Source organism: Triturus cristatus, chromosome 3_1, assembly GCF_964204655.1.
Source record: "Triturus cristatus chromosome 3_1, aTriCri1.1, whole genome shotgun sequence".
Taxonomy (NCBI): domain Eukaryota; kingdom Metazoa; phylum Chordata; class Amphibia; order Caudata; family Salamandridae; genus Triturus; species Triturus cristatus.
Window position 1 is genome coordinate 659,567,518 of NC_140583.1, and position 24,909 is coordinate 659,592,426.

At 43.4% G+C, this 24,909-nt stretch overlaps 1 long non-coding RNA gene across 1 annotated transcript in view; it reads right to left on the bottom strand.

The window, feature by feature from the left end:
- Positions 1-6,009: 6,009 nt before the first annotated feature.
- The window catches only part of LOC146860761 (uncharacterized), a 149,601-nt gene continuing 130,701 nt past the window's right edge, over positions 6,010-24,909 (bottom strand). Inside the window, exon 3 of the long non-coding RNA XR_014978860.1 lies at positions 6,010-6,298. This is a non-coding gene — a long non-coding RNA (uncharacterized LOC146860761). The remainder of the gene's footprint in view (positions 6,299-24,909) is intronic.

The window sequence follows — 24,909 nt, forward strand, 5'->3', positions numbered from 1 at the left end:
TTCTGGATTAACACTGAAAGTGCACATCCATTTCTCTCACTGCAGTACAACTCAAACTCTTTTTCATAGTCTGGCATACCCAAAGCAGGGGCTTCACACATTCTGCTCTTCAACTCTTCAAATGCTGCCATTTGTTCTCCATCTAGTTCCAATGGGTCTTTTACCTCACTCTTTGTCAGCTTAATCAGTGGTCTTGCTATCAGAGAGAAGTTACTAATCCACTGACGACAATAACCTACCATCCCCAGAAACATCCTCACTTCCCTCTGGGTCCTTGGGGCCTTCATTCCCCTGATAATTTTGATCCTGTCATCAGTCACCTTTCTCAGACCCTTTTCAATATTGTGTCCAAGATAATGCACCTCTTTCTTGCAAAATTGCAATTTGGCTGGAGATACCTTTAACCCTCCATCTGCCAGATGATTCAGTAAAGCTATGGTATCTACTTCACAAGCTTCACGTGTCTTTGATGCCACAAGTAGGTCATCAATATACTGCACTAGTACTGAGTTTTCAGGCATGATGAAACTCTCCAATGACTTTTTCAACAACTGATTGAATATCGAAGGACTCTCTGTATACCCCTGTGGGATACGACACCATGCTAAAATACGCTGGCCAAATCTAAATGCAAAAATCGTCTGGCTGTCATGATGCAATGGAATTGAAAAGAAAGCATGACACAAATCAATCACCGTGTACCACTCAGCATCATGTGGAATCTGGTACAAAATCACTGACGGATTTGGCACAATTGGACAACATGCCACCACAATTTTGTTAATTTTTCTCAAATCTTGTACAATCCTGAACTTCCCATTCGGCTTCTTTAGCCCCATTATCGGTGAGTTACACGGGCTACTCAGTAGTTCTCTCAAAACTCCCTGCTGAATCATTTTCTCAATTATAGGAGTTATTCCTTCAATTATTTCTGGTGTCATTTTGTACTGAGGAATGTTAGGATATGTAATTCCCTCTTTCACTGAAATTTTCACAGGATCTACATTATTCATCAATCCCACATCCTCTCCAATAAAATCCCAAACTGTTCTTTTCACTGTGTCTCTCAGCTCTTGAGGCAAATCCTCCGGATTAAACACAGCATATGCACCAACCATCTCACTCTCTCTATTATCTAGAGTCATTCGGTACAAAACATCCTCATCTGGTGTTTCAAAAGCTATTCCATCCGGTGTACAAAAAGTTGTACAGTTCATTTTGCATAGCAAGTCCCTACCTAACAAGTTCACTGAACTAGTGTCACAGACAATAAATCTGTGCATGTCTGAAAATTTCCCTATTCTTACCCTTACTGGTTCAGTAAGACGTGTCTTGATTTGTGTATTTGCTACTCCAACTACTTGGATTGCTTCATCCGAGAGAGGAAGATTTCTAACATCTGCTGACCTGACAGTTGATCTTGTCGCACCTGTGTCTACTAAAAAAGTAACACTTTCTTCATTTATTTTCCCTTCAACAAATGGTCCTGCCTGGTCTATTTCTAGAGTTGCACCAAGTATGCACTCTTCCTCCTCTCTTCGGCACCGTCAATAATCACCTTCAGACTCACTCCCTTCATTCTTTAACAAATACTGTTGTATCTGGTTAGAACGCCTTGGTTTGTTTACCTGCTCATCATTGTAGAATCCTGAATCCTGATTGTACTTTTGTGACCCTCTATTCTGCGGCAAGGGCGGTTTTGGCTCTTGACTCTGCTGTCTCACAACCTTCTGTTGTTGCTGCTGTTGATTATTCCCTTCGTTCTGCACCTGTTGATTTAAGGTTTTACCCTCATTATTCGCTAATGGTGGATTTGTACATTCAGATCTCCAATGTCCCAGTTGGCCACAGTTGTGACAAGGAAACTTCTTTTTGGCTTCCTCAAGATTCCCCTTTCCTTTCCCTGCATATCTGGGCCTATTCCCTGCATTATTTGCCTGTTCCACCAACTGTGCTTCTTGTCTTTCCGCAACCTTCACTTGTGCCCACATTGCCTTTTCTTTCAGCTTTCTTTGTTTTGCTTCAATTTCATCACTGAAGTACTTTGCATGTCTCAGGATCTCATCTATTTTCTTACTCTGCCAGTCCACTGTATGCTCACGAATTCTCTCACTAATCTCAGGTCTCAGGCCATATACAAATCTGTATACAAATGACTCAAATCTTTGTCACCCAGGTGTTCATCCCCACTGAATTGTTTAAAAGCCAGTATCAGCCTCTCGTAAAAAGCATGAAGTGTTTCTTTTGCTTCCTGATGTGTTCGATCTATCTTAACCCAGTCTGTCTCTTTTGGAGGTACTTTACTCTTCAGGTATACAATCACCTGTTCATACTTCCTCATTACCTCTGGATCTGGTGCTCCTGTTCTCTGATCTCTTGGATATTCCTCAGTAGGCCAACTTACAACTATTTTACACTCAGCCCACAAGTCTGCTGGAACTATTATATCAAACAGACTATTCAGGTCAATCCACAGCACTTTTGACAATTTCACAAACCTGTCTACCTGCCTATACCACTCGACAGGCTTTTCTCTCAGTCGAGGGAAATCATTCGTAAATGATAGAATATCCTGTCTGGTCCATGGAACATGTACATATCCTCCTCCAGGTATTTCTGTCATAGGATAAGCATCCACTGTTTTTTCTTTTTCTCTCACAGGAAAAGCTGAATAAGTCCTGTCCACTGATTCTTCCCTTTTCTTATACCACCTTTCCTTCCACTTTTCTACATCACCCCATTTTCGCAACAGTGCGATCATTTCCTTAATCTGTCCTGTTCTGCCAGCACCATTTAGATTCTCAATATCCTTATCCGTGAAATCCACCCTGTAAGGTTTCTGTAAAACCTTCACCTTATCCATGTCAACTCCCTGTTCACTCGCTATTGTTCTCAACCTTTCATGTGTATTCTTAACCCTCCAAGTGATACTCTTACACATAAATAACAGTTCTCCATCATGATGGTTTTTGAGAATGTCTGTAGAAATTGTCCCTGCAACAAGCTCCTCCAATTCAATGCGTAACCTGGCCACATCAATTGCCTGTGAATCTTTATCTCTCTTTTGAAGGACTCTCATCCAATCATTCAAATCTTCAGCTGTTATTTCAGTAGTTTTTCTCACTGGAACCACCTTTTCTGGCATCCTGTGTGGTTCTAAAATCGGCATCCCTGAACAACCAGTATCACTAGTATCCGGTCTCTAATTAGACTGTACCTCTAATCCTCCACTACAGGTGTCATGTCTGGATTGTCTCAAATTACTACTTTCTATCCTTTTTCCTGAGTCTCCTGAACGACCAGCCAAACTTGTTATCTTATTCCCAACATATGGAACCACCAAACCATTTTCACCTGTCCTCTGCTTATCAAAAATAGGCATAACCGGACCTATGGTTACAGGCACCGTAAGAGCTTCTAGATTCTTTGTCAGTTCTCTAATCTTTTCAGTCAGTTCAGATGTAGTTCTGGCTAATTCTCTCGTATTCTCATCACCACATCGATTCTCTCTCTCTTTTTCCCTGAAAGGATTACCACTCCTTAATTCTGGTGTCACAACTTCTGTCTCAGTAATACGCAATGCATCTCTTATCGGAGAAACAACTGGTGTGCTTTCCTCTGGTTCTGGTCTATATGGAGGTGGTCTCTTGTAAATCATGTCATTCAAGACCTCATCCTCATAATCATTAATTCCATATCTTTTCACTTCTGCCTAAGGAACCCTTTCCGTACCCTTCCTTTCTTCTTCAACAGTCCTCATAGGATATAATCCCTCCGACATACTAGCATCTCGCCATCTCCTCATTCGATCATGATGAGTTTCACGATCATATTTCTTCCCAAACATGTACCTATAGTTGCCTCCAGACCTCTGTTTTTCTCGCTCATGTACTTCATCCTCCCATTCCACCAATGCCTCAAACTGTGTCGGCCTTGGTCTTGGGTCAAGACACAACATTTTTTCCCGTAAATTTCTCAACACGGCCATATTAAATGAACCATGTTCTGGGAAAGCCAAAACACCATCCTCTCTAGTGTACCTAACCCAATTGTCCAACCACATACAGGTATGATACCCATATTTTGCAACCATGAAGGATGCAGGTGTTTTCGCTGGAGGTAACAATTCACCTTCTCTTGTTTTAACGTTCTTATCCTTGTCAAACCATTTCTTAATTTTTCCGAACAAGGATTTCTTCTTTTTCTCTTCTTGGTAATACATTTTAGCGTTTACCAAAACTTTCTAATCCCTTCTGAAATACAACTGTACAATATGATTTTTCATCCAATAACAGCGCGACTCACACCAACGCACCAATCCTGGAGCGCCTACGTCACTCTGTATTCCTTCCAATCCTTGCGCAGCTCACACCAACGCACCAATCCTAGCGCGAACCCTGTTCTGATCCACTACCCAATCAGAGCGCGGTCTCTATGACGTCAGCAGCCGCTGCGATTTCTGCTCTGTCTCCTGTCACTCGTCTACCCCTCCTTTACAAAATCTCCTCAGTAGACTTCGTGTCAATTTCTACAAAATCTATTAGTTACAACATATAAACATCTCCATTGTCTGCTTCGCTAACCACAGAATAGTAAAGAAAATCAATTTCACAAGAATCCCGTCTTTCCCCGAAACAGCACTTACTTCTGCTCCACTACGGAATTAATACTCTCGTTGACACAGTAGCACATCCCTCTACTCTGCCCTTCTAACATGCATTCATTACCTGTTTCCTCTAGGACTGCTCCAAAGAGTCTTACAATCAACTAAATGCTCATACATTCACGCACATTCATTCAAGAAAATATAGTACATACACACAGAATCCTGCCTTTCCCGAGAACAGCATATGATCTGCCCTACTACAGAATTATAACATACGTTAACCAAGCAGCGCTTACCTCTGCCCAGTCCTTCAGACAAGCTCAGAGAATACCTATTACTTCTCCCGCGATAAGCTTTAACGGCGAACCTTACGGATCCCTGGGACTTAAGACCAGAGTTTCACAGATAACCTTTGCTATCATACGCACTCCTTTTATACTGAAAATATATCTCTAATAGTAACACACGACGATGTCACTGATTCCGAACTCAGACAATGTGACGCGCAACTTCAATTGTCACACATTTCTCCTGCATACGTACAGGACCAACAATCCCGTCTTTCCTGAGAGCAGTATATACTTCCCTCTGCCCTACTACGGAACTGCTACCAGCTCCCAAGTTCCAGAAGCACTACATATAACTCAACATGACGACTCCAACATATAGTATTAGTACATATACCAACATTAATCAATAATCAATAAATCAAAAGCCAATGTACAAGCAATCTAATCAGATCAAGATAACCATCAAAACCATCCTCTGCTACCAGGAAATTGGTGCAGATTAGGGCATACAAATTCTCCCTACTTCCACGGATAGAGTAATTTCACAGATACACGCACATACACACATCATACGCTTGGGCCCATTTCACTAACATGCGCTCGATTACTCTATCAGCATAGAACCTGTGGAGAGAAAACTCCTAAACACCCTGAATCTACACTGAGGTCGATAAGACCAGTTTGATATTATCCTGAGTCATGATCTAAACAACAATAATCAAAATAGAGTACTCAATAAACAACAAGAAATAACCACCAACACTGTATTTAAAATAATGGTACTTTTATCTAAAATTAGTTCAAATGAAAGTCAATCAAAGCAAAATCATTATTCTCTTAATTACCTATTCTAGCTAAATGTCATGAATGGGTCAGGACAGGTCTCTCAGTAAAAGTCTCCTGAGTCGCCGTCCTCACAGCATCGATCCTCACCAACGCAGGTTTGGGAAGAAGTGGCCTTAGACCCTCTCTAGGCTAACAATATTTATAATGAAACTTGCAAATTAAAGAAACATAAAATGTTCTAAACGTCCGCTGAACCGCTGAGCAGAGCGAGCAGGAAAGGATGTAGCATTGCTACATTTGGAAAATCTCCGCTCAGAAAAATCACAAAAATAAAAAGACGGAAGAAGTAAACTCGAGTTTTGCAAATGTTTCTTTCACATTCATATTTCCTCGGAACCAGTGCTGTAATCACAAAGTTCATTGTGGCTCCTTTGTCCTCCAAGGACACTTGGACTCTCGCCCAGAGCTGCTGTCCTCACGGAAAACTTTTAAACCAGGCGAAGACTGTGGTCAGATGACTCTCGACCATGTTCAGCAAGGCCTTCTCATCAAAATTCAGTTACTCGAGTTCAGGCTTTAAACGGCAGCCATCTTTCGATAGGCCAAAACGTACCATCTTAATTAAAAGAGACAAAAACAACGTTACCACAGCATAGTGACTAAACAGTGTTAACCCCACTAATACTCTTATGTGTATGTAATTAACTAGCCTTTGCAACACAGAAACGCATTAGTACACGTTATTTCAAAAGCGTTTTTGTGCTTTAAAACAAACAGCACTCAGCAACATTCATTTAATTAAACCTGCACATTATTATTAAGCAACATGAATGCTTTCCCACGTGTAGTTTTCTCTTGTTAGTTCGTATTGATTAATCAGAACATTCACACAAAACAAATAATTAACGTTACAAATTAATCTTTTCAATTTTCGACATATAGACAAACCGGAGCTTAAAAACCCAACAGATTTTCAACAGAAAACTCTGCTCCAGCAGTAGCGTGTAGGTGACACAAACAACAACAAAAATGCAACAAACAACCCTTCCCCCAACCACCTCACAACGCATACTTCCTCCCCTTATAAATATGTTGCCTGTTCTCCCCAGACAATGGATAATTGCAATGAGTCTTGCGGGATACTAGAGATGGACCTCCTCCTAGAAGCCGGAGAATCTGAGAAAATGCAAGCATCCATGGCATTTCTCCTACATCGAGTTGCAAGTCGCCATTCCTTTATTCTGGGGTGTCCAAGCTGTAAGGTCTCCAGGCAGTCTGACCAGTCCCTCTATGTCCTGAGGAGCATCATCGGGATGGAGGGGGCCGTCTCACAGAGCAGGTGCACTTCCTAGCCCGAAGATTTGCGGGAGCCCGAAGATCACTTACAGCCGCTCTGGGACTTGAATCGTCCCTTATGTTCACAGTTGGGGGGCCGGGTCTCTGAGTCCAGGGAAGCACCTCGACAAGTCTCCATGTGCCGTAAGTGCGGCTTCTTGGTCACCCATTCCCAGGCTGCCTCCGGGGATTCAAAGTAGTATAGCGTCTATTGCGTATTACCTTGAGCTTTGCCAGGTAAATAAGCATGTTTTGAAGGTAAAGGACCCTGAGTTTCTGTTTCACTTTGTCAACAGAGTTCCGCTTCTTTTGAGTCGCACAAGTATAGTCTGGGAATATCATTATATGGGAGGAGTGACCTGGCCTTGCGGATAGCGTCCCAGTCTCAGTAGTTGAGGATCCTGGCTATCAGTGGATGTAGGGGCGTTCCGGGCAGCGGGCACTGGGCCAGAGATCTGTGTGCACGTTCAATAATGAACCACTGCAACTGGGCCCCTCAGACAGCCAGGATTACAGCCATGTTTGCAGGAACTGTGCATGGATGGGCGATTCCAAGGTCTCAGGAAAACCAATGAATTGGAGATTGTTGTGCCTCAACCTATTCTCTGTATCTTCAGCCCTCTGTTCAAGGGTGGCAGTGAGGGAGAGCTTTCAAGGGGTCGGACATCACCTTCTACCACTGTGATCCTGCCCTCCGTATCGACGGCTCTGTTGGCGATCTTCCAGAGATCTTGACAGAGGAGTGACATATCCACCCTCACTTCTCCAGTTTTGGTTTCGACTGCATCAAAACATGCCTGGATAGCCTGCAGTATGAGGATTAGGTTGGTGGGTTTCATAGAGCACAGGGTTGGGGCATAGCTTCTCTGTTACCATGCACTGCTCTCTTAGCAGAAGTGAATTTATCTATCTTGGTTTGGGTGTGTGTTGCCGAATCTTCTCCTTACCCATCGTGTGTTCAAGGTAATGTGGTAAATATTTCGTTACCGGTACTATTTTTTATGCGGTAAAGTCTTAGTGAGAATAACTCAGTAAAAATAAGAGGCAGAATCCGTGGTATTAGAGGTTTTAAAAGGCTTTATTCCTATACAAAGGAATACAATTCGAATTGTGGGCCTTCTATTCCATCACCACGAAAGTTCAGGAAGGAAAGGGGCATATATTATTGACAGATAAGCAGTTTTATAGAAAATACATTACAGTGAAACAGATGCAAGAGGCGTAACAGCTGATAATACAGATAAACTGTACATACGTAGCTAATAGAGGCGTATACATGGGTGTAACTAAAATACGTCATTAAACATGATGTCACAAGTGGGTGGATCCATAAAAGAATCATGCAATGTCAGCAGAAATATTTGGCAGAGATGCGCGCGCAGCCGCATGACGTGTGATTGACGTGCAACTAGAGGGTGAAGGGGACTTGACATTTAGCCCTACATGTGGAGACAGAAGTCTGGGGTTATGTCAACCTAATCCCAAATCATATCTAATATCCTATGTTTAAAGAACTGTGTTATCCAAAAGGAAAGGTCTCTAGGATAGAATCTATTCTATACTGACTGTTAGTGCGTGTACAAGCGTCTAAGTGTCTACACTAGATGCGAGGGGGTAGGAATATTCCATGGTAACGGGGCTATGAATTACTTGCATGAGGACAGCGATGCCTGGCCCCTTTGCACGGTAGCTGGAGGAATGTTTACCTAAACTACTAGACAGGAATGCATCGGATGAGGAGGGAGGAGATAATCTTGAAGGTGAAATACAGTTTTTGGCAAGCAATATGCTGGATCAGGCACCGTTAGCCGCGCAGGGAGTAGGACAAAGTTCATGGATACAGATGTAGGCTCAGACTGGAGCTTTCAGAGGCAGAAGGCAGGAAAAGGCTTGATGACAGAATTCGGGGCCTACTCGCCTGAATCTGTAAAATGTGGAAAGTGAACCACATAAAGTCGGTGGCCTTTCATACTTAGGAATGGAATATCTGACCCATTCATGGCGGGTCTGAAAGAGGACATGTTGACGGTGGACGCACATATATTTGCGTCTTCAAAACTGGAGCAGGAGGGAACATCCATGTACTTATAGCATGTACATGGAGCCGTTGGGGTCTACGATAGGGGACATAACTGATAACAAAATTCATATTTCCTCATTCCCTCCTTGTCCCCTACGGACCCTCAGGAGATATCGATCTTCATTAATCCATCGATCTGTTCATATAGCATCATTTGTTCTTCTTTCTTCTTCCGGGATCTTGAATGAAAACGTGGATGTGGGATACACGATGTGGCACACAGACCACAAATCGCTGGCCCACATTGTAGACATAAACAGCAACTGAATAGTATGAGAAAGCCAATACCTAGGAAGGATAGGATTCTCCATCCCCAGGCTGACAACACGCCCCAGAACCAACCGGACCAAGTCCAGGTGCCTGGACTCTGGTGTATCTGGCTTATAATCTTATGAAGGCGGGTTATGGCTTTATATACTGACGGCGAATTTTCTGGTATGAAAATGCAACAACTTGATCCGATGACCCTACAAGCTCCGCCCCTATCGGCCAGGATGACGTCAAGGACAAGACGATTTTGAAGCACAACAATCCGCATAGCAGACTGCTCTTCTGTTAAATTGCCTAAGGCGGAAATAGTCTCATTCACTACTGCTTCAAGGGTTCTGGTTAATCTACGTATCAGCTTACTATTAGTGACTGTACCTATATAGGGAAAGAATCCTTTATTGAAATCTGTGTATTTTTCCCATGCTGTTTCAGTGTAATCGACAATTGGGAGATCTCTCTGCTGTCTATTGTGTACTAAATGGGTATTTCTATGATAATCAGGAGGAGCTAGGAAAACAGGTGGCAGAAGGAATGCTATGTAACAGGTACCATCCCAATCTAGAGGTAGACATATATATGCGGTCTGGCCACATATGAAGTAGGAATGATGGGAAGCTCTAAATGTAGACTTGCCTTGATCACTGAATTTTATTACAGTGGTGCATTTACTGTGGCCCATGTGTATGGAACCATTCTTTTTTATACATAATTCCCCTTTTACTGGGAATACTGACATGGCGGGCAAGATTGGTGTAGCTTCAGATTCAACGTTCAGGATCATGAGGTTAAGTGTAAAATTACCTAATCCATATACTTCATTTTCTAGATCAGTTCCTGTTCTTTTGGGGAGTCCCTCCTTGTTAGGGTAGCAGACTTTAAGTAAAACTAGGTTCAGGTTTCCCCAAACCCAGTTGTCTTGATAAACTGCGGAATTTGAATCTAGGGAATTAATCAAACTAAACCATGCTCCACAGGAGCCATTGTGTGTGAACGGATATGGCAAGAGGGGCAAAACTCCCTTATAGTTTTGATAGGGAGGGAGTCGGCCACATATCCAACAATTTGTGGCATTGCTGGTTTGATGGGAATGATGTAACATACTAATAAATGTGTTGTTGCGCAGCGCAAATCTATATGACAACTCATGCGGAGGTAATTCGCTAAAAGAATGTTCTGCAGTTATATTGTAAGCATGCTTAAGAATAGGGTAATACATATGCAATAGTATGCTGAAAATAATGATCAGAAGACTTAGAAAAAACAAAATTAATAATGTTACTGTACAGTGACTACGAAGTGATTTACAATACGCATGCTTTTTGAGCTGCATCTGATGATTTCTTTCTCTATTCCGGTCTAGAGGATATATGTCAGAGACAAATTCAACCGATTCACCTTGGAGAGGACTTAAACAATCAAATTGTCTGACTTACTAGACCTCAATTTTAGTTTGTAAAGTTCTGGTTTGGTTAATTCAACCAAGGGGAGCTTTGAGTCTGTCTGTGAGGGAATACAGGGTTGAGTAATCACACTGGTTGGTAGTCCATAAAATTTTTTGATATGACTCGAGTGCAACCACCCTTTGCGACCCTCAATCTTCACGGCAGTCCTTGTAGTCAGTAGAACCAACTTAGGCGACTTCCACCTAGGATCCAGTTGGGTCTTCCGGTCGAAATTCCTGACCAAAACCAGGTCACCAGGAACCACGTCATGGGGCTTCACCTCAGTATTATCGGGAAAAGCTGCGGCTACCTGTGAATGACAAGATTGTAGTGCAGACATCAAGGAAGCCAGGTAATCTGTCAGCATATTACAGTCAACATCAGTTATTTTGCGAGGTATAGGCGTCCCCCACATATTTGGTGGTCTACCGAAGATCACCTCGTACGGGGATAGCCCAGTTCGAGAATGTGCTACCATTCTCATGTAAAAGAGCGCAACTGGTAAGGCTACTATCCAGTCGACACCTTTTTCCCTACATATTTTGGACAATCTAATTTTCAGAGTTTGATTATGGCGTTCCACAAGACCTGCGGCCTCGGGATGCCGGACACAGTGGAATTTCCATTGGTAGCCTAACAAAAGGGAAACGTGTTTCATTAGTTCGGATGAGAACGGCTGGCCGTTATCTGAGTAGACAACACGTGGTAAACCGTACCGTGGGAAGAATTCTCGAACTAACTGTTTGGCAGTAGTCGGGGCAGTGTAATCTGAAACCGGGTATGCTTCTGTCCAACGGGAAAGAGCACAGACAACTACGAGAACATATTTGAATCCTCGACATCGTTCCATCTGGATATAATCCATCTGGAGGACTTCAAAAGCATGATCGGGAGTTTGAAATCCACCCTGCTCTACGGGGATGCTTTTACCTGGATTAAACTGACAACATATCATACAGGTACGAACTTTTTGTTTAGCTGCTGCTCGCAAGTGCTTGTTGAACCAAATGTGTTGAATGCTGTCTAGCATAGCTTTCTCTCCTAGGTGTGCTGGACTATGTATTGTGTTAATGATAACTTGAACCATTGAGTCGGGAAGAAACCATATAGATTTTTCCTTCGTCATCCATCCTTGATCCGTTTGGATCCCTCCTAATTCAGTCCATTTCTTTATTTCTTCTGGTGTAGCATGTGTCTGTATGTCAATTACATCAAGGGCGGGATCCTTAACTGTCATGCAATGTGTTAGTGTCGGAACTATTGTCTTTGTCATGTCAGTTGTGATAGTCTGATTCTGAGCAGTCTGTTTAGCTGTTCTGTCAGCTAGGTCATTACCCTGAGAAATGATATCGGTAACTTTTGTATGGGCTTTGCATTTCATAATCGATATTGTAGTGGGTAGATGAATCGCATCTAATAGGGCTTGAATGAGGGGTCCGTGCTGGATGTGGGCACCGTGAGAAGTTAAATAACCTCTCTCTCGCCACAGTACGCCGAAGTCATGGACGACTCCGAATGCATAACGTGAATCTGTGTATATATTGACTTTCTTATTTTTGGCTTGAATACAGGCTTGTGTCAGAGCGATGAGCTCTGCTGCTTGAGCTGACAAAGTGTTAATACGATTTGTTTCAATGACTTCAGTGTCTGTTGTGACTGCGTAAGCAGCCACTAACTCTCCTGTACTTGTTCTCATACATGACCCATCTACATACAATGTCAAGTCTGGATCTGACAAAGGGATATCTGTCAAGTCTTGTCTGGGTTTCGTCGTGATAGTAATGACTTCGACACAATCATGTGCCAATGGATCTGTTCCGCTCACTGGTAACAGTGTGGCAGGATTTAACGTATTGCAACGTCTGATTTCTATGTGTGGCTGAAACAATGTTAGTTCGTAACCGGTGAGTCTCGCTATAGTCAAGTGTTGTGTTTGTGTGCGGTTCAAGAGAACCTCTACTGCATGTGGTACTTGTACTGTCAATTGATGTCCTAACACTATGGCATCGCTTTGTCTGATTGCTAAAGCTGTTGCTGCCACCGATTTCAGGCACGCAGGAAGAGCCTGAGCTACTGGATCTAATGTACTAGAGAAATAAGCACATGGTTTGTGTGATCCTGCTTGTTCCTGAGTGAGTACTGACAAGGCAGTACCTTCGCGTTCTGTAACAAAGAGTGTAAACTGTTTGCTGTAACATGGTGTTGCTAAAACAGGTGCTTGGCATAAAGCTTTCTTTAAACTTTCAAAGGCGTGTGTATGTTCTTGAGTCCAAGGGAGGACAGTCGATGTGGCTGCCTCCTGTGTTGTCAACTGGATGAGTTGTTTTGCTAGAAATGCATATTGAGGGATCCACTGCCTACAGTATGAAGTGAGGCCTATAAAAGCCCGTACCTCCTTTTGTGTCTTTGGTGGTGGTATGTTAGCGATTAACTGGATGCGGTCGGATGTAAGCTGCCTTCCCTCCTTGGACAGCGAGTGCCCAAGGTAAACAACTCGCTGGACACAGAATTGCAGCTTAGAAGGGGACACCTTGTGCCTGTTGTCAGCCAAAAATTTTAAAACCGTCAGTGACGCTTTTTCACATTCAGGTTCGCTTCGGGCGGTGATCAGCAGATCATCGACATATTGAAGCAAGGCAGTGTTAACTGGCATGTGGATACTGTCAAGTTCTCGTTTCAGTGCTTGGCTATAGATGCTGGGGCTTTCTGTAAATCCTTGAGGTGCGCGTGTGAATTTAAAACTTCGTCCATTTAAACTGAATCCGAACAAATATTGACTTTCCGGATCGATTGGGACACTAAAGAAAGCATTCTTGAGATCAATTACAGTGAAGAACGTTGCTTCTGAGTCAATAGTTGTTAGTAATGAAGAGATATCGGGGACCACAGGGTATTGTGGTACAATACATTTATTTAATTCGCGCAGATCAATAACTAATCGATATACTGGTGATGCTTTTGGATCCGTTCTTTTAAGAATCGGAATTATCGGGGAATTACATACATTGGAGTCGGTTTCGACAACCACTCCTTGTGCAATGAGCTCGTCAATGATTTGCAGCAAAGCCACAACAGCATCGGGTGGTAACTTGTATTGTCGTATTCGTGGTAGTATTACTCCTGTTTTTAGTGTGACACGATATGGTGTAATATTCATGCAACCAACATCAGTGGGGCCTTGTGCCCATAAATGTGTAGGTAAATTCTGCAGTCGGTGATCCATGTCTCTGGACACGTAGTGACCTTTAAAGTCACGTAAAAATAGTCGTACTCCTTCCGGAGAACAACATATTATAGCTCCTAGAGCTTTCAATGTTTTTATACCTAACAAGTTTTCTGGACATGATTTAGTAAGCAATAAATCTGTAGTACGTGTCAATGGACCAATCGTAAGTGGAAGAGGTTGTGTCACGTCATTTATTATAGGTTTTCCTGAGAATCCAAGGGAAATATTCTGTGAGCCTGAGAGGGGTGCCCCTGGAACTTCACTGCGTCTTATAGTTGTTCTGCTTGCCCCTGTATCAAGTAAAAACTTTCTGTCTTCCCCTAATAGTTCACTATGTACATAAGGTCCCTCTTGGTCTACAGGAACCTCAATAAGGGGTAAGCCAACTTCCCTCTCTAGGCTATCTCATGAGTATCGCTGATAATCGGGATAATCTGCTTGTGCATACTGATACATCTGTTGTGTTGTTGCTTGTGTTGCAGCAATAGGCTGCGCTTGTGGTGGTGCTATGGTCTGTTGTGGAGCTCCCTGTTGCGGAGCTAGTTGTTGCGGAGCTAACCTAGGTTGTGCATGCTGAGGGATTTGTTGTTGATTCTGATCCTGTCTAGGTGGACGTGGTCTCTCCTGAGTTTTACCTGTAGCAATATTATGTTTCAGGACTGGACAATCGTGTATATAATGACCTGGTTGTTTACAATAGTTGCATGTCCCTTTCGTAGGACCTGCGGAATTACCCTTATGATGACCATCGGCTGGAACTGACTGAGCAACAAGCATTTTCATTTTTGTATCTTTCATACGTCTTTGTTCGTGTTCTTGTTCTTCTCTAATTCTATTGTGATGATATTGTAACATCTGTAACATTTGTGATGGGGTATTACCTTGCCAGGTACTTTCGAATTTCAATACTCTATTCTTAACTTGTAGCAGAGAATTTTCAACTAAATTTGTCACGAACAGATGTGGATATGACTCACTACTGGCTTTTATGCCACTATTTATACCAAAACATTTTTCAAATCGGGAATAGAAATCACTAGTGTCTTCGTCTGGCTTTTGTTTACAGGCTGAGATTGCACCCCAGTCTTCCTTTTTCGTAGTTAATAAACGTGGTAGTACCTGCACTAGTAGTCCTGCTAGTGCTGTAGTCTTTTCCCCAAGCCCTGCTCCTGCAGCTCGGGCCCTTTCTTCGTTTTCTAATGCTGTCCAATCTATCTTTTGGTCTCCAACCTCCCATTCCTTTTCTTTGAGTTTCTCATAAACACCGGCGGGTAATAGGACTTTTAATATTTTCATAATGTCGGGATAGGTATACTCTCCCATGAGTAACATGTCCTTTATTTCACGGTGGAAACCTGCTGGGTCCTTGTCATGGCTGGGTACTACTTTCTTCATTTCTAATAATTCTAATTTAGTTATAGGCGTGTACACAAATACGCGTGTAAAATTATCACCGGCACCTCTAATTGGGTGCACTTCGCGTAACGGGTTCTGTCTATGTATGTGATACATTTTTCTTCCCATGATGGGAACTGGAACGTGTTCTGGGCATACGAAATTTAAATATTGGTTTCGGAATTCTAGAATTTCTTTAATCAAAACAGTACTTGACCCTCTCCATATATTCGTGAGCAGTTCTGTCAATATGTCAGGTAAGGGTCCTGGATCGGAGTGTTGGCTTTTATATAATACAAGGAGGTGTTGAATCATGTATATACTAGCTAAACGCTGTTCGTACGGGTCAAGATTCAGAAACGTGTGTGCAAGTACATCATCATTGTAGTCGCTGGGACTGTCAGCCCATTGTACTGCTGACCTAGCTAATTCTTGTTCGTCCATGGAATCGAGCATATGGTACCCTCTTCGATCTCGGAGTAATTTATCAACGGCTTGGAATAGGTGTTCGGGGGATTTTGTATTTAACATAGGGTTTGGAAAATGTCTATCATATTCTGGACGTATTGGACGTATCGGGTCGTTAAAGTCTCTAGTATTATTATGGGGTCTTCCTCTACCTACATAAGCTATTGTTTCGACTTGTTCTGATTCTTGCTCCTCCTCCTCCTCTGATTCTACTCTGTCTGTTTCTCGTCTTTCTTTATGTATTCGTTCTACTTCCTTGCGGATCTTTCGACTCATGGCGATTATACACGCCTGTCTATCGTGTTTCTCTTCTGATATGTTCTGACCCCATTTGACAAGTCTTTGCATGGTATCGTGATCTGCCCCGGGCCTGTCTTGATTCCTAATTACACAATTTATGAAAAAACGTAGTAGTTGTCTTTGGACATCCACTTTCTGATATTCCATAGCTTCGTTAATACTTTCTGGACCTCACCCTGTGTGGACAAAGCAATATATTTCGTCTAGGTGTTCACCCATTCCTGGTATCGTCATTAAATATAATGTAGCTCGTCTTATACGTAGTGATGATATGAGCAATTTATCCTGTCTACCTGGTACTGGGTCGTATCTACAATCCACAAGTTGTTCTTTAAACATGTCGGATGTCGCTAATTGGGGTGTACGTTGGAGTGCTAAATCTCTAAGAGTCTGTTTATTTCGCGGCGGGGTGGCAAACATGTCTGTCGTACCTCCTGTAGCACCGTCTGAGGTGCTAGGCACGAAAGGATTCGTTGGGCGTAGGATAGAGATTGTAGATGCGGGAAAAACTGTAGAAACGGACGGACCTGTGGGAACTTGTGTAGGAGTTTGTAATTGCGGGGATACAGACGGATGCTCTTGGTGTTGAACACCATCGGCAAGCGGTATGTGTGGTATGGCATTAGCATACTCGGGAGCTACGTCATCTAAATAGGAGGAAAGGAAAACGTCCTTTGCTGTTTTGGGATGTGTTTTGGGATGTGCTTTTATCGGGAGCAATGGAGGAGTTAAATCTTTTGGTATTTCCGGGGTAGCCTTAGGTAACCCTTCGGCCAGAAGAGGATACATACCATTCATAAGAGTGTTTCTTTGTCTATCTATTTTTTCTGAGTTTACTCGGGTACCTTCCTCAAGTAATAGATTTTCTCGAGTTTTATTTGAATTCTCTCTACCTTTCTCTTCCTGTCTGTGTGCTTTTTCTGTACGTCTGTATGATTCTTTACGCCATAATTCAATGGCATCTTTCTGTGACTGTCTGGCTTTCTTTTTCCATAATTCTTCTTCTACTCTCATGATGCAATCTGCATCCCAGGTCCCTGCTGCGGGCCATCTCTGGTTCTCTGGTAATTCTTTTGTGTAGTCCACCCATAAATCAAGAAATAATACGGCATCTAGACCATGCTTATGATACATAAAGTATCCTGGAGTATCCCTAGGTGGAATGGGAACAGCTTCGAGTACACCTTTTCTAGTTTTGATCTGTCTTAGTTTCGAAAAGAGCGGCATTTTTAGATCTTGTTTCTAGAACACACTTTATACGATGAACACAATAATGAACAGTCATTCACACCACAATATATAGAACGTATTAAAACATTTTAACATTTAACAGTTTTAACGAACAATGATAACTAATAGAAAACTAGTTACTGACATAATACTGACACTAGATAATACTTATTTATATGCAAGACATACTATATATACTGCTAAACAGTACAGATACACTGCTGAAACAGTGCAGACCGGATTTGTGTACCCAAACCCGTCTTGACCGGCACAGACTATGTGCACGTAAAATGCCTCCCCGGTAATGGTACTCACCGGGTAGCTCGGAACGGAAGGCCTCGGAACGGAACTGAAACTGGACCGGACTGGACTCGACTCGACTGGACTCGGAACTTCGGAACCTGGTGGGCCTCTGTATACCTCGGATCTTGCTCTCTCAGCTAGGCTCTGGTCGGGATACTTCGCACTTCTCACCGCCTCGTCTGGGTGTTGATCGCAGCCTCAGTCGCTCCCGCTTGGCCGGAGGGAGATACAGGAAATCCTGCGGGTACGCGTTTTTGTCCGTTCAGCTGTGGCAGGAGACCGGGCCTGCAACGCACCGCCGGCGCGTGAGATGAGAAAGTGTCCCTATTCGGGCGCCAATTTATGTGGTAAATATTTCGTTACCGGTACTATTTTTTATGCGGTAAAGTCTTAGTGAGAATAACTCAGTAAAAATAAGAGGCAGAATCCGTGGTATTAGAGGTTTTAAAAGGCTTTATTCCTATACAAAGGAATACAATTCGAATTGTGGGCCTTCTATTCCATCACCACGAAAGTTCAGGAAGGAAGGGGGCATATATTATTGACAGATAAGCAGTTTTATAGAAAATACATTACAGTGAAACAGATGCAAGAGGCGTAACAGCTGATAATACAGATAAACTGTACATACGTAGCTAATAGAGGCGTATACATGGGTGTAACTAAAATACGTCATTAAACATGATGTCACAAGTGGGTGGATCCATAAAAGAATCATGCAATGTCAGCAGAAATATTTGGCAGAGATGCGCGCGCAGCCGCATGACGTGTGATTGACGTGCAACTAGAGGGTGAAGGGGACTTGACATTTAGCCCTACATGTGGAGACAGAAGTCTGGGGTTATGTCAACCTAATCCCAAATCATATCTAATATCCTATGTTTAAAGAACTGTGTTATCCAAAAGGAAAGGTCTCTAGGATAGAATCTATTCTATACTGACTGTTAGTGCGTGTACAAGCGTCTAAGTGTCTACACTAGATGCGAGGGGGTAGGAATATTCCATGGTAACGGGGCTATGAATTACTTGCATGAGGACAGCGATGCCTGGCCCCTTTGCACGGTAGCTGGAGGAATGTTTACCTAAACTACTAGACAGGAATGCATCGGATGAGGAGGGAGGAGATAATCTTGAAGGTGAAATACAGTTTTTGGCAAGCAATATGCTGGATCAGGCACCGTTAGCCGCGCAGGGAGTAGGACAAAGTTCATGGATACAGATGTAGGCTCAGACTGGAGCTTTCAGAGGCAGAAGGCACGAAAAGGCTTGATGACAGAATTCGGGGCCTACTCGCCTGAATCTGTAAAATGTGGAAAGTGAACCACATAAAGTCGGTGGCCTTTCATACTTAGGAATGGAATATCTGACCCATTCATGGCGGGTCTGAAAGAGGACATGTTGACGGTGGACGCACATATATTTGCGTCTTCAAAACTGGAGCAGGAGGGAACATCCATGTACTTATAGCATGTACATGGAGCCGTTGGGGTCTACGATAGGGGACATAACTGATCACAAAATTCATATTTCCTCAGTAAGTAGGTATTACTTGGCACATAGCTCAGCAGATCCCTAGCTGAAGCCCTAGGTCAACAGCAGGTCACAGCTGGTCACAGCTGGGGTGACATGAATTGGATATTCTCCAGCATCCCCCTGAGGAGGTTTCCTGTTGATTGTGGCGGTGGAGCTGTTCCACCCCTGCCCAGTCTGGTTGTCCCCAACCATAGGGGTAGCATGAGCAGCCAGGGATGGGTGAGTCAGACAAGGCAGCATGGCTGAGTTGGGTTCAATGGCCAAAAAGGCTGTGCATTGCTTGGTTGCCTTTTCCTCTTTGTAGGGGCAAGGTCAGTGAGAACAGCACCAGTGCAAGCTCCTCCGTGACGAAAGGGGGCACTCGAAGCATCCATGTGGAATCCTGTAGCGGGGCTCATCTAGGGTTGCGTTACAGCAGGGGTCTGCCAGACTCAACAGTAGGCCACCTTGCTTTGTGGGGCAGTCTAGCTTTCCTCTGTCCAGAGTTGGCCCCAAGTCAAAGCAGTAGAAACAGTTGGCCCATATTGGCTGGACAGGAAGGCTCTTCGACGTCCTGTGGTTGCCAGTGTGTTAATCCCTTCTCCAGCCTGCTTGTTCTCTTCCCATGACCTGGGGGGAACACATACCAGAATTTAACAGGGTACTCACAGTGAAGACCTTAGTGCGTTACGAACTAACACTGGATGGACATTACGAGCCTTCTTGGTTTTACTGATCTGCGAGGACGAGTGCCTGGGTGGATCTTCTGTAAAGCAACCCCTTTGAGGATGGAGTCTATAACATAGCTAGGGGTAGGATTCACTGGTCTACTCGGAAAGGTGTGTAGCTAGCAATAGTGCAGCAGGTGCAGTGGCACTGGGGTCCATCTGGGAGCCCACTGCATCTAAGTTATAGTTGTTATTTACTTTCAAACAGGGTTATGTAGAGAATGAGTTGTCCATTTTTCTTGCATGCATAAGGAACCAATGTATCCTTGCTATGCCATTGTGACCCACCCACTTACTGCTACTGGACCCTTAGACGAAAGAGATGTCCAGACGTTTGGTGGGACAGTAACTGATGAGACGATGCTTTCAGGTCTCATCAGGGGTTGTACAAGACTCAAAAAACTAACCATCAGCTTCCCTTTGCATCTCACATGGCCTCCATTTATGGAGTTTGTGGTAGTATGAGGTTATTCCAGTGCTTAATTTGAGCAGGTGGTTTCCAGTGCTCGGCCTTGGCACTCAATTTTCAACACCAACACTTATGATAGCTGTTACATGGTGGCGCTGCCTGTTTGTATAATTTAGAGATAAGCAGAACAGCAATTGTTTACTAATTCAGTACACATTAATAACAAGTATTACCTGCTGCCCAAGTCATTTTTATAGCTTTGGGTGCCTGGAATAGTCTAACCTGTCACTTGTAGCAGTGTGCTGGTTAGTAGTTGTGTAGGTACTGTCATCGGCAACTCTGGCAGTGGCAATGGGTGGTACAAGCTGCAGAGGCCTCCTGGCGAGGGCCCTGGCAATTATTTGTTTGCAAATTAAGCACTGGTAATTTCGTAGTTTTACATTTATTTTCAGATTTTTGTGATGGTGGTTAAATGTCAAGTGATGGCATTTGCGTTGAGTCATCTCGGAGGTGGGTACAAGAGTGCAAGGGTTACATCGGCTGCATCTGTGACTTTACCGATATGACTTTACCTTCCTCCCACTTCTCTGTCTTGCTCCTCTCTTCCGGGTAATTTTCCTCCTTATTGCGCTGTATCTCATTTCCACACTCTGTCTCTCTATCCTCTTTCTTTTTTTCTCTGACACACACACACAAACACAGAAACGTTTCTCTGAAACACTTTGATCTTACTGCATTTTTATGTCACACACACTTACACTCACACATGCGCTTCTCTCTCTCTTTCATTCTTTATGAACACATTTCTAGAATAGATTTCATAATTTACACCTTTTTTGAGTAAACGTTTCTCTTGTCATATACGTATCAGGCAAGGATGGGTGGGCCACGAAGATGAATGGGCAGTGTTTATTTATTTATTTATTTATAATTTTATATAGCGCTGAATCACCCCTTAGGGTATCTCTGCGCTTGCAACAACAGTCTATCTTGAACTAGAAGAGGTATGTTTTCATCAACTTTCTAAAACAGAAGAGGGACATTTTCATACGAAGATAATGTGGGAGGCTGTTCCAAAACAAAGGGGCCAGGTACGAAAAGGCCCTGCCGCCAGAACGGGCTTTATATATTCTGGGAACAGCGAGAAAAGTTTTTGATCCTGATCTGAGTGAGGATATAGGATTGTAGGCCTTTAGTTTCTTTGTTAGGTAGCAGGGACTCAGCTCATTTAGAGCCTTGAAAATCATGAAACCTGTTTTGAATTGCACTCTTTTTCTTATTGGCAACCAATGTAATACATGCAGTAAAGGCAGAGAAGGGGTTCTGGCCGGAGAATTCGTAACCAGGCGAGCAGCAGTATTTTGAATGACCTGCAGTTTGTCCAAGGAGGCAGCATGAGCAGAGAGAAGAAGGGCATTGCAGTAATCAATCTTGCTCATGAGCAAGGCCTGAATTAGAGTCTTCCTGGTGGATACTGGAAGCAATGGAAAAACTCTTCTAAGTAAACTTAGAATGTGATAGCATGACCCAGCAATGGTGTTAACATGGGTCTGCAAAGTGAGTTTGTTATCAAGCTTAATGCCCAGATTTTTAGCTACCTCTTTGGGAGCGGGAGCTTTACCCAACTCCTCCGGCCACCAGCTAGGTGACCAACAGATGTCAGCCCCTCCGAACAGCAGGATCTCAGATTTTTCAGAGTTTAACTGGAGATAGTTGGTTTTCATCCAGGAGGCAATAGCCATCATACCCCGAGAAAAGATGGATTGTATATCTGGACTCCTTTTGTCGAAGGTGAGGAGGAGTTGAGTGTCATCTGCGTAAGAGATGGGGTTAAACCCCAAGTCCCTCATCAGTATTGCCAGGGGCGTCACATAGATGTTAAATAAAGTAGGGCTCAAACAAGAGCCCTGCGGGACGCCTCTGGTAATCTGTGAACGAGCAGATGTAAACGGACCCATTGACACTGCCTGAGTACGGTTGGACAAAAAATCTGACAACCAACTCAGTGCGGATCCGCGGATGCCACACTCCAATAGTCTATGCAAGAGAACCTGGTGGGAGATGGTATCGAATGCTGCTGAAAGGTCAAGCAGCACCAAAAGTGCCGCTTGACCTTGATCCAGAGCCATTCTGATGTTATCCGTCACCTCCACCAAGGCCGTCTCAGTGCTATGCTTAGCTCGAAAGCCTGACTGCGAGATGTCTAGAGCACCAGAAGCCTCAAGAAAAGCAGATAAGTGCTTATTGATGTGTTTCTCAGTGATCTTACTCTGAAGCGGAAGCAACGAGATTGGGCGATAGTTTGACACTTCCTCGGGAGAGATGTTGGCATTTTTGCGGATGGGCAAAATTTGTGCGTGTTTCCACGTCTGAGGAAGACAGGCAGATCTTAAAGAAGTGTTGATTATGGAGCAAAAAGGAGGCGCCAACTGAGCCGCAAATCTGGAGGAGATTTTAGCAGGAATAATATCCAGGGGAGATCCAGATCTAATGGATTCCAAAAGGGTTTGTACTTCTGAGATGGTAATAGCAGGAAATGTAGTCAGACAAGGTCCTTCCCTATTGGGGAGAGGAGTAATCTCCGCAGGAATAGGAGTAAGAATATTAGAAAGGATGATATTTTGATAGATTCTCTCAATTTTTTGTACAAAAAAAGAGGAAATATCATCACATAATGTCTGAGAAAAACTAACCGTAGTCTGACAGGATTTTGGGTTAGTAAAATCCTCCACTATTTGAAAAAGCATCCTAGCATTATTACCTGCCTGTTCTAAAGTTTCAGCAATATGAGTTTTACGAGCTAATTTAACATTTTTATGATAGATTGCCATGGCAGCTTTGTAAGAAATTTTAGCTTGCTCATTATGTGAGCGACGCCAAGTCCGTTCCAGTTTTTTACAGGCACTTTTCTCTACCCGTAAACTAGGCGTGTACCAGCCAGTGGCAGACCTTTTAGGTGAAAATCTAAGAGGCTTAAGAGGAATTATTCTATCAAGAAAATTAACAACTGTCGAATCAAATAATTTCAGCTGCTGATCCAGATCCCCCTGCGTACTGTTCCAGTCCCACTCAGCAAACAGTGAGGAAAGATGGTTGACCGTTAGTTTGTGCCAAGGTCTGTATTGGCGGGTACCAGAGTTGTTGATAGTCGCCGGAGGATGTTCAGTTGTACCCATCAGTTGGAAATTAATCATAAAATGGTCAGACCAGGTAAGTGGCAGAGTTTCACCACATTTAATGTCTGAGGAATTGGTAAGAATGAGATCCAGAGTGTGACCAGCAATGTGAGTGGGAGCAGTGTTAATGATCTTTAGGCCCCCAACAGCTAGATCTTGTAAGCACAGTCTGGCATCTTGATTGGAGACATCTTCACTGTGGATGTTAAAATCCCCAATCAAGAGAAATTTACGCGTGGTGATTAGATAGGGAGATATAAAATCAAGCAGTTGGCTAGTGAAGTTTGATATTGATCCAGGCGGTCTATAAACCAGAGCACCTTTCCAAATACAGCCTGCAGATAGATCCAGTCTAAAAACAATACATTCAAATATTTCTGTCCCCATCTGATCAAGGATAGTGACGGTTAGTTCCTCTTTATAAATTAAGGCTATACCCCCACCCATTTTGCTTATTCTATCACGCCTAAGAATCCGATAGCCCTCGGGTATAGCGAGAGCAATAGCCGGAGTAGAGGAGGGTTTTAGCCAGGTTTCAGTAATGAAACCCATATCTGGCTTCTGATCAGTTAGCACGTCCCATATCTCTGCAGAATGTTTGACCAAAGATCTTACATTGGCTAAAATACAATTCCATACCTGGTGCTGCACAATGGGAGGTGAATAACTGTGATGGAGCAACTGAGGAGAGTCAGGTGGGCTCAGGCAATCAGATGATAAAATAGTAGGTAGAGTGGGGCTACAGCAATGCATGCTTTGATACCTGCAGTTCGAACATGAGAAAGGACCTTCAAAAGGACCATTGTGCAGCGTATAACAGCACATCTTGTTTAATGATAGCAACTGCTCACGTGAATATGTCTGAGCTAGATTGTTCGCAGGTCCCAATTCTAACTGCAAACTATCAGGGTGTATGGCGGCTGGCGGCGACCTGGCGCGGACGGGCGCAGACGGGCTTGCCTCTGGCGCGCCTCCGGCGCGCCAACGGCGCGCCCGCTGCGCGCGCGCGCTGCGCGCCAGCATGTGACCGCTAATAAAGCCTCCGTGAAGTGAACACTAGAGCGCTCACCAAGATGGCGCTCAAAAATGTCCCAGTTCTTGAAAGAAACCCCGAGAGAACTCGCTAAACAGCGAGAATGATACCAATTTTTAAGTGCGGGTATGAAGAGAAGCAAAGAGGTAAAAAATACAGTTTTAAAAACGAGTAAATTATTTTCACATACAATACATAAACATGCTGTTACATCAGCGATCTGCTTTCCTACATATTAAGAAGAAGGAATGCAGGTAGTCAGGATGTGAAATAGAATATTTAAAATGCAACTTCAGCTTTCAGCTTTCAGCCAACAACAC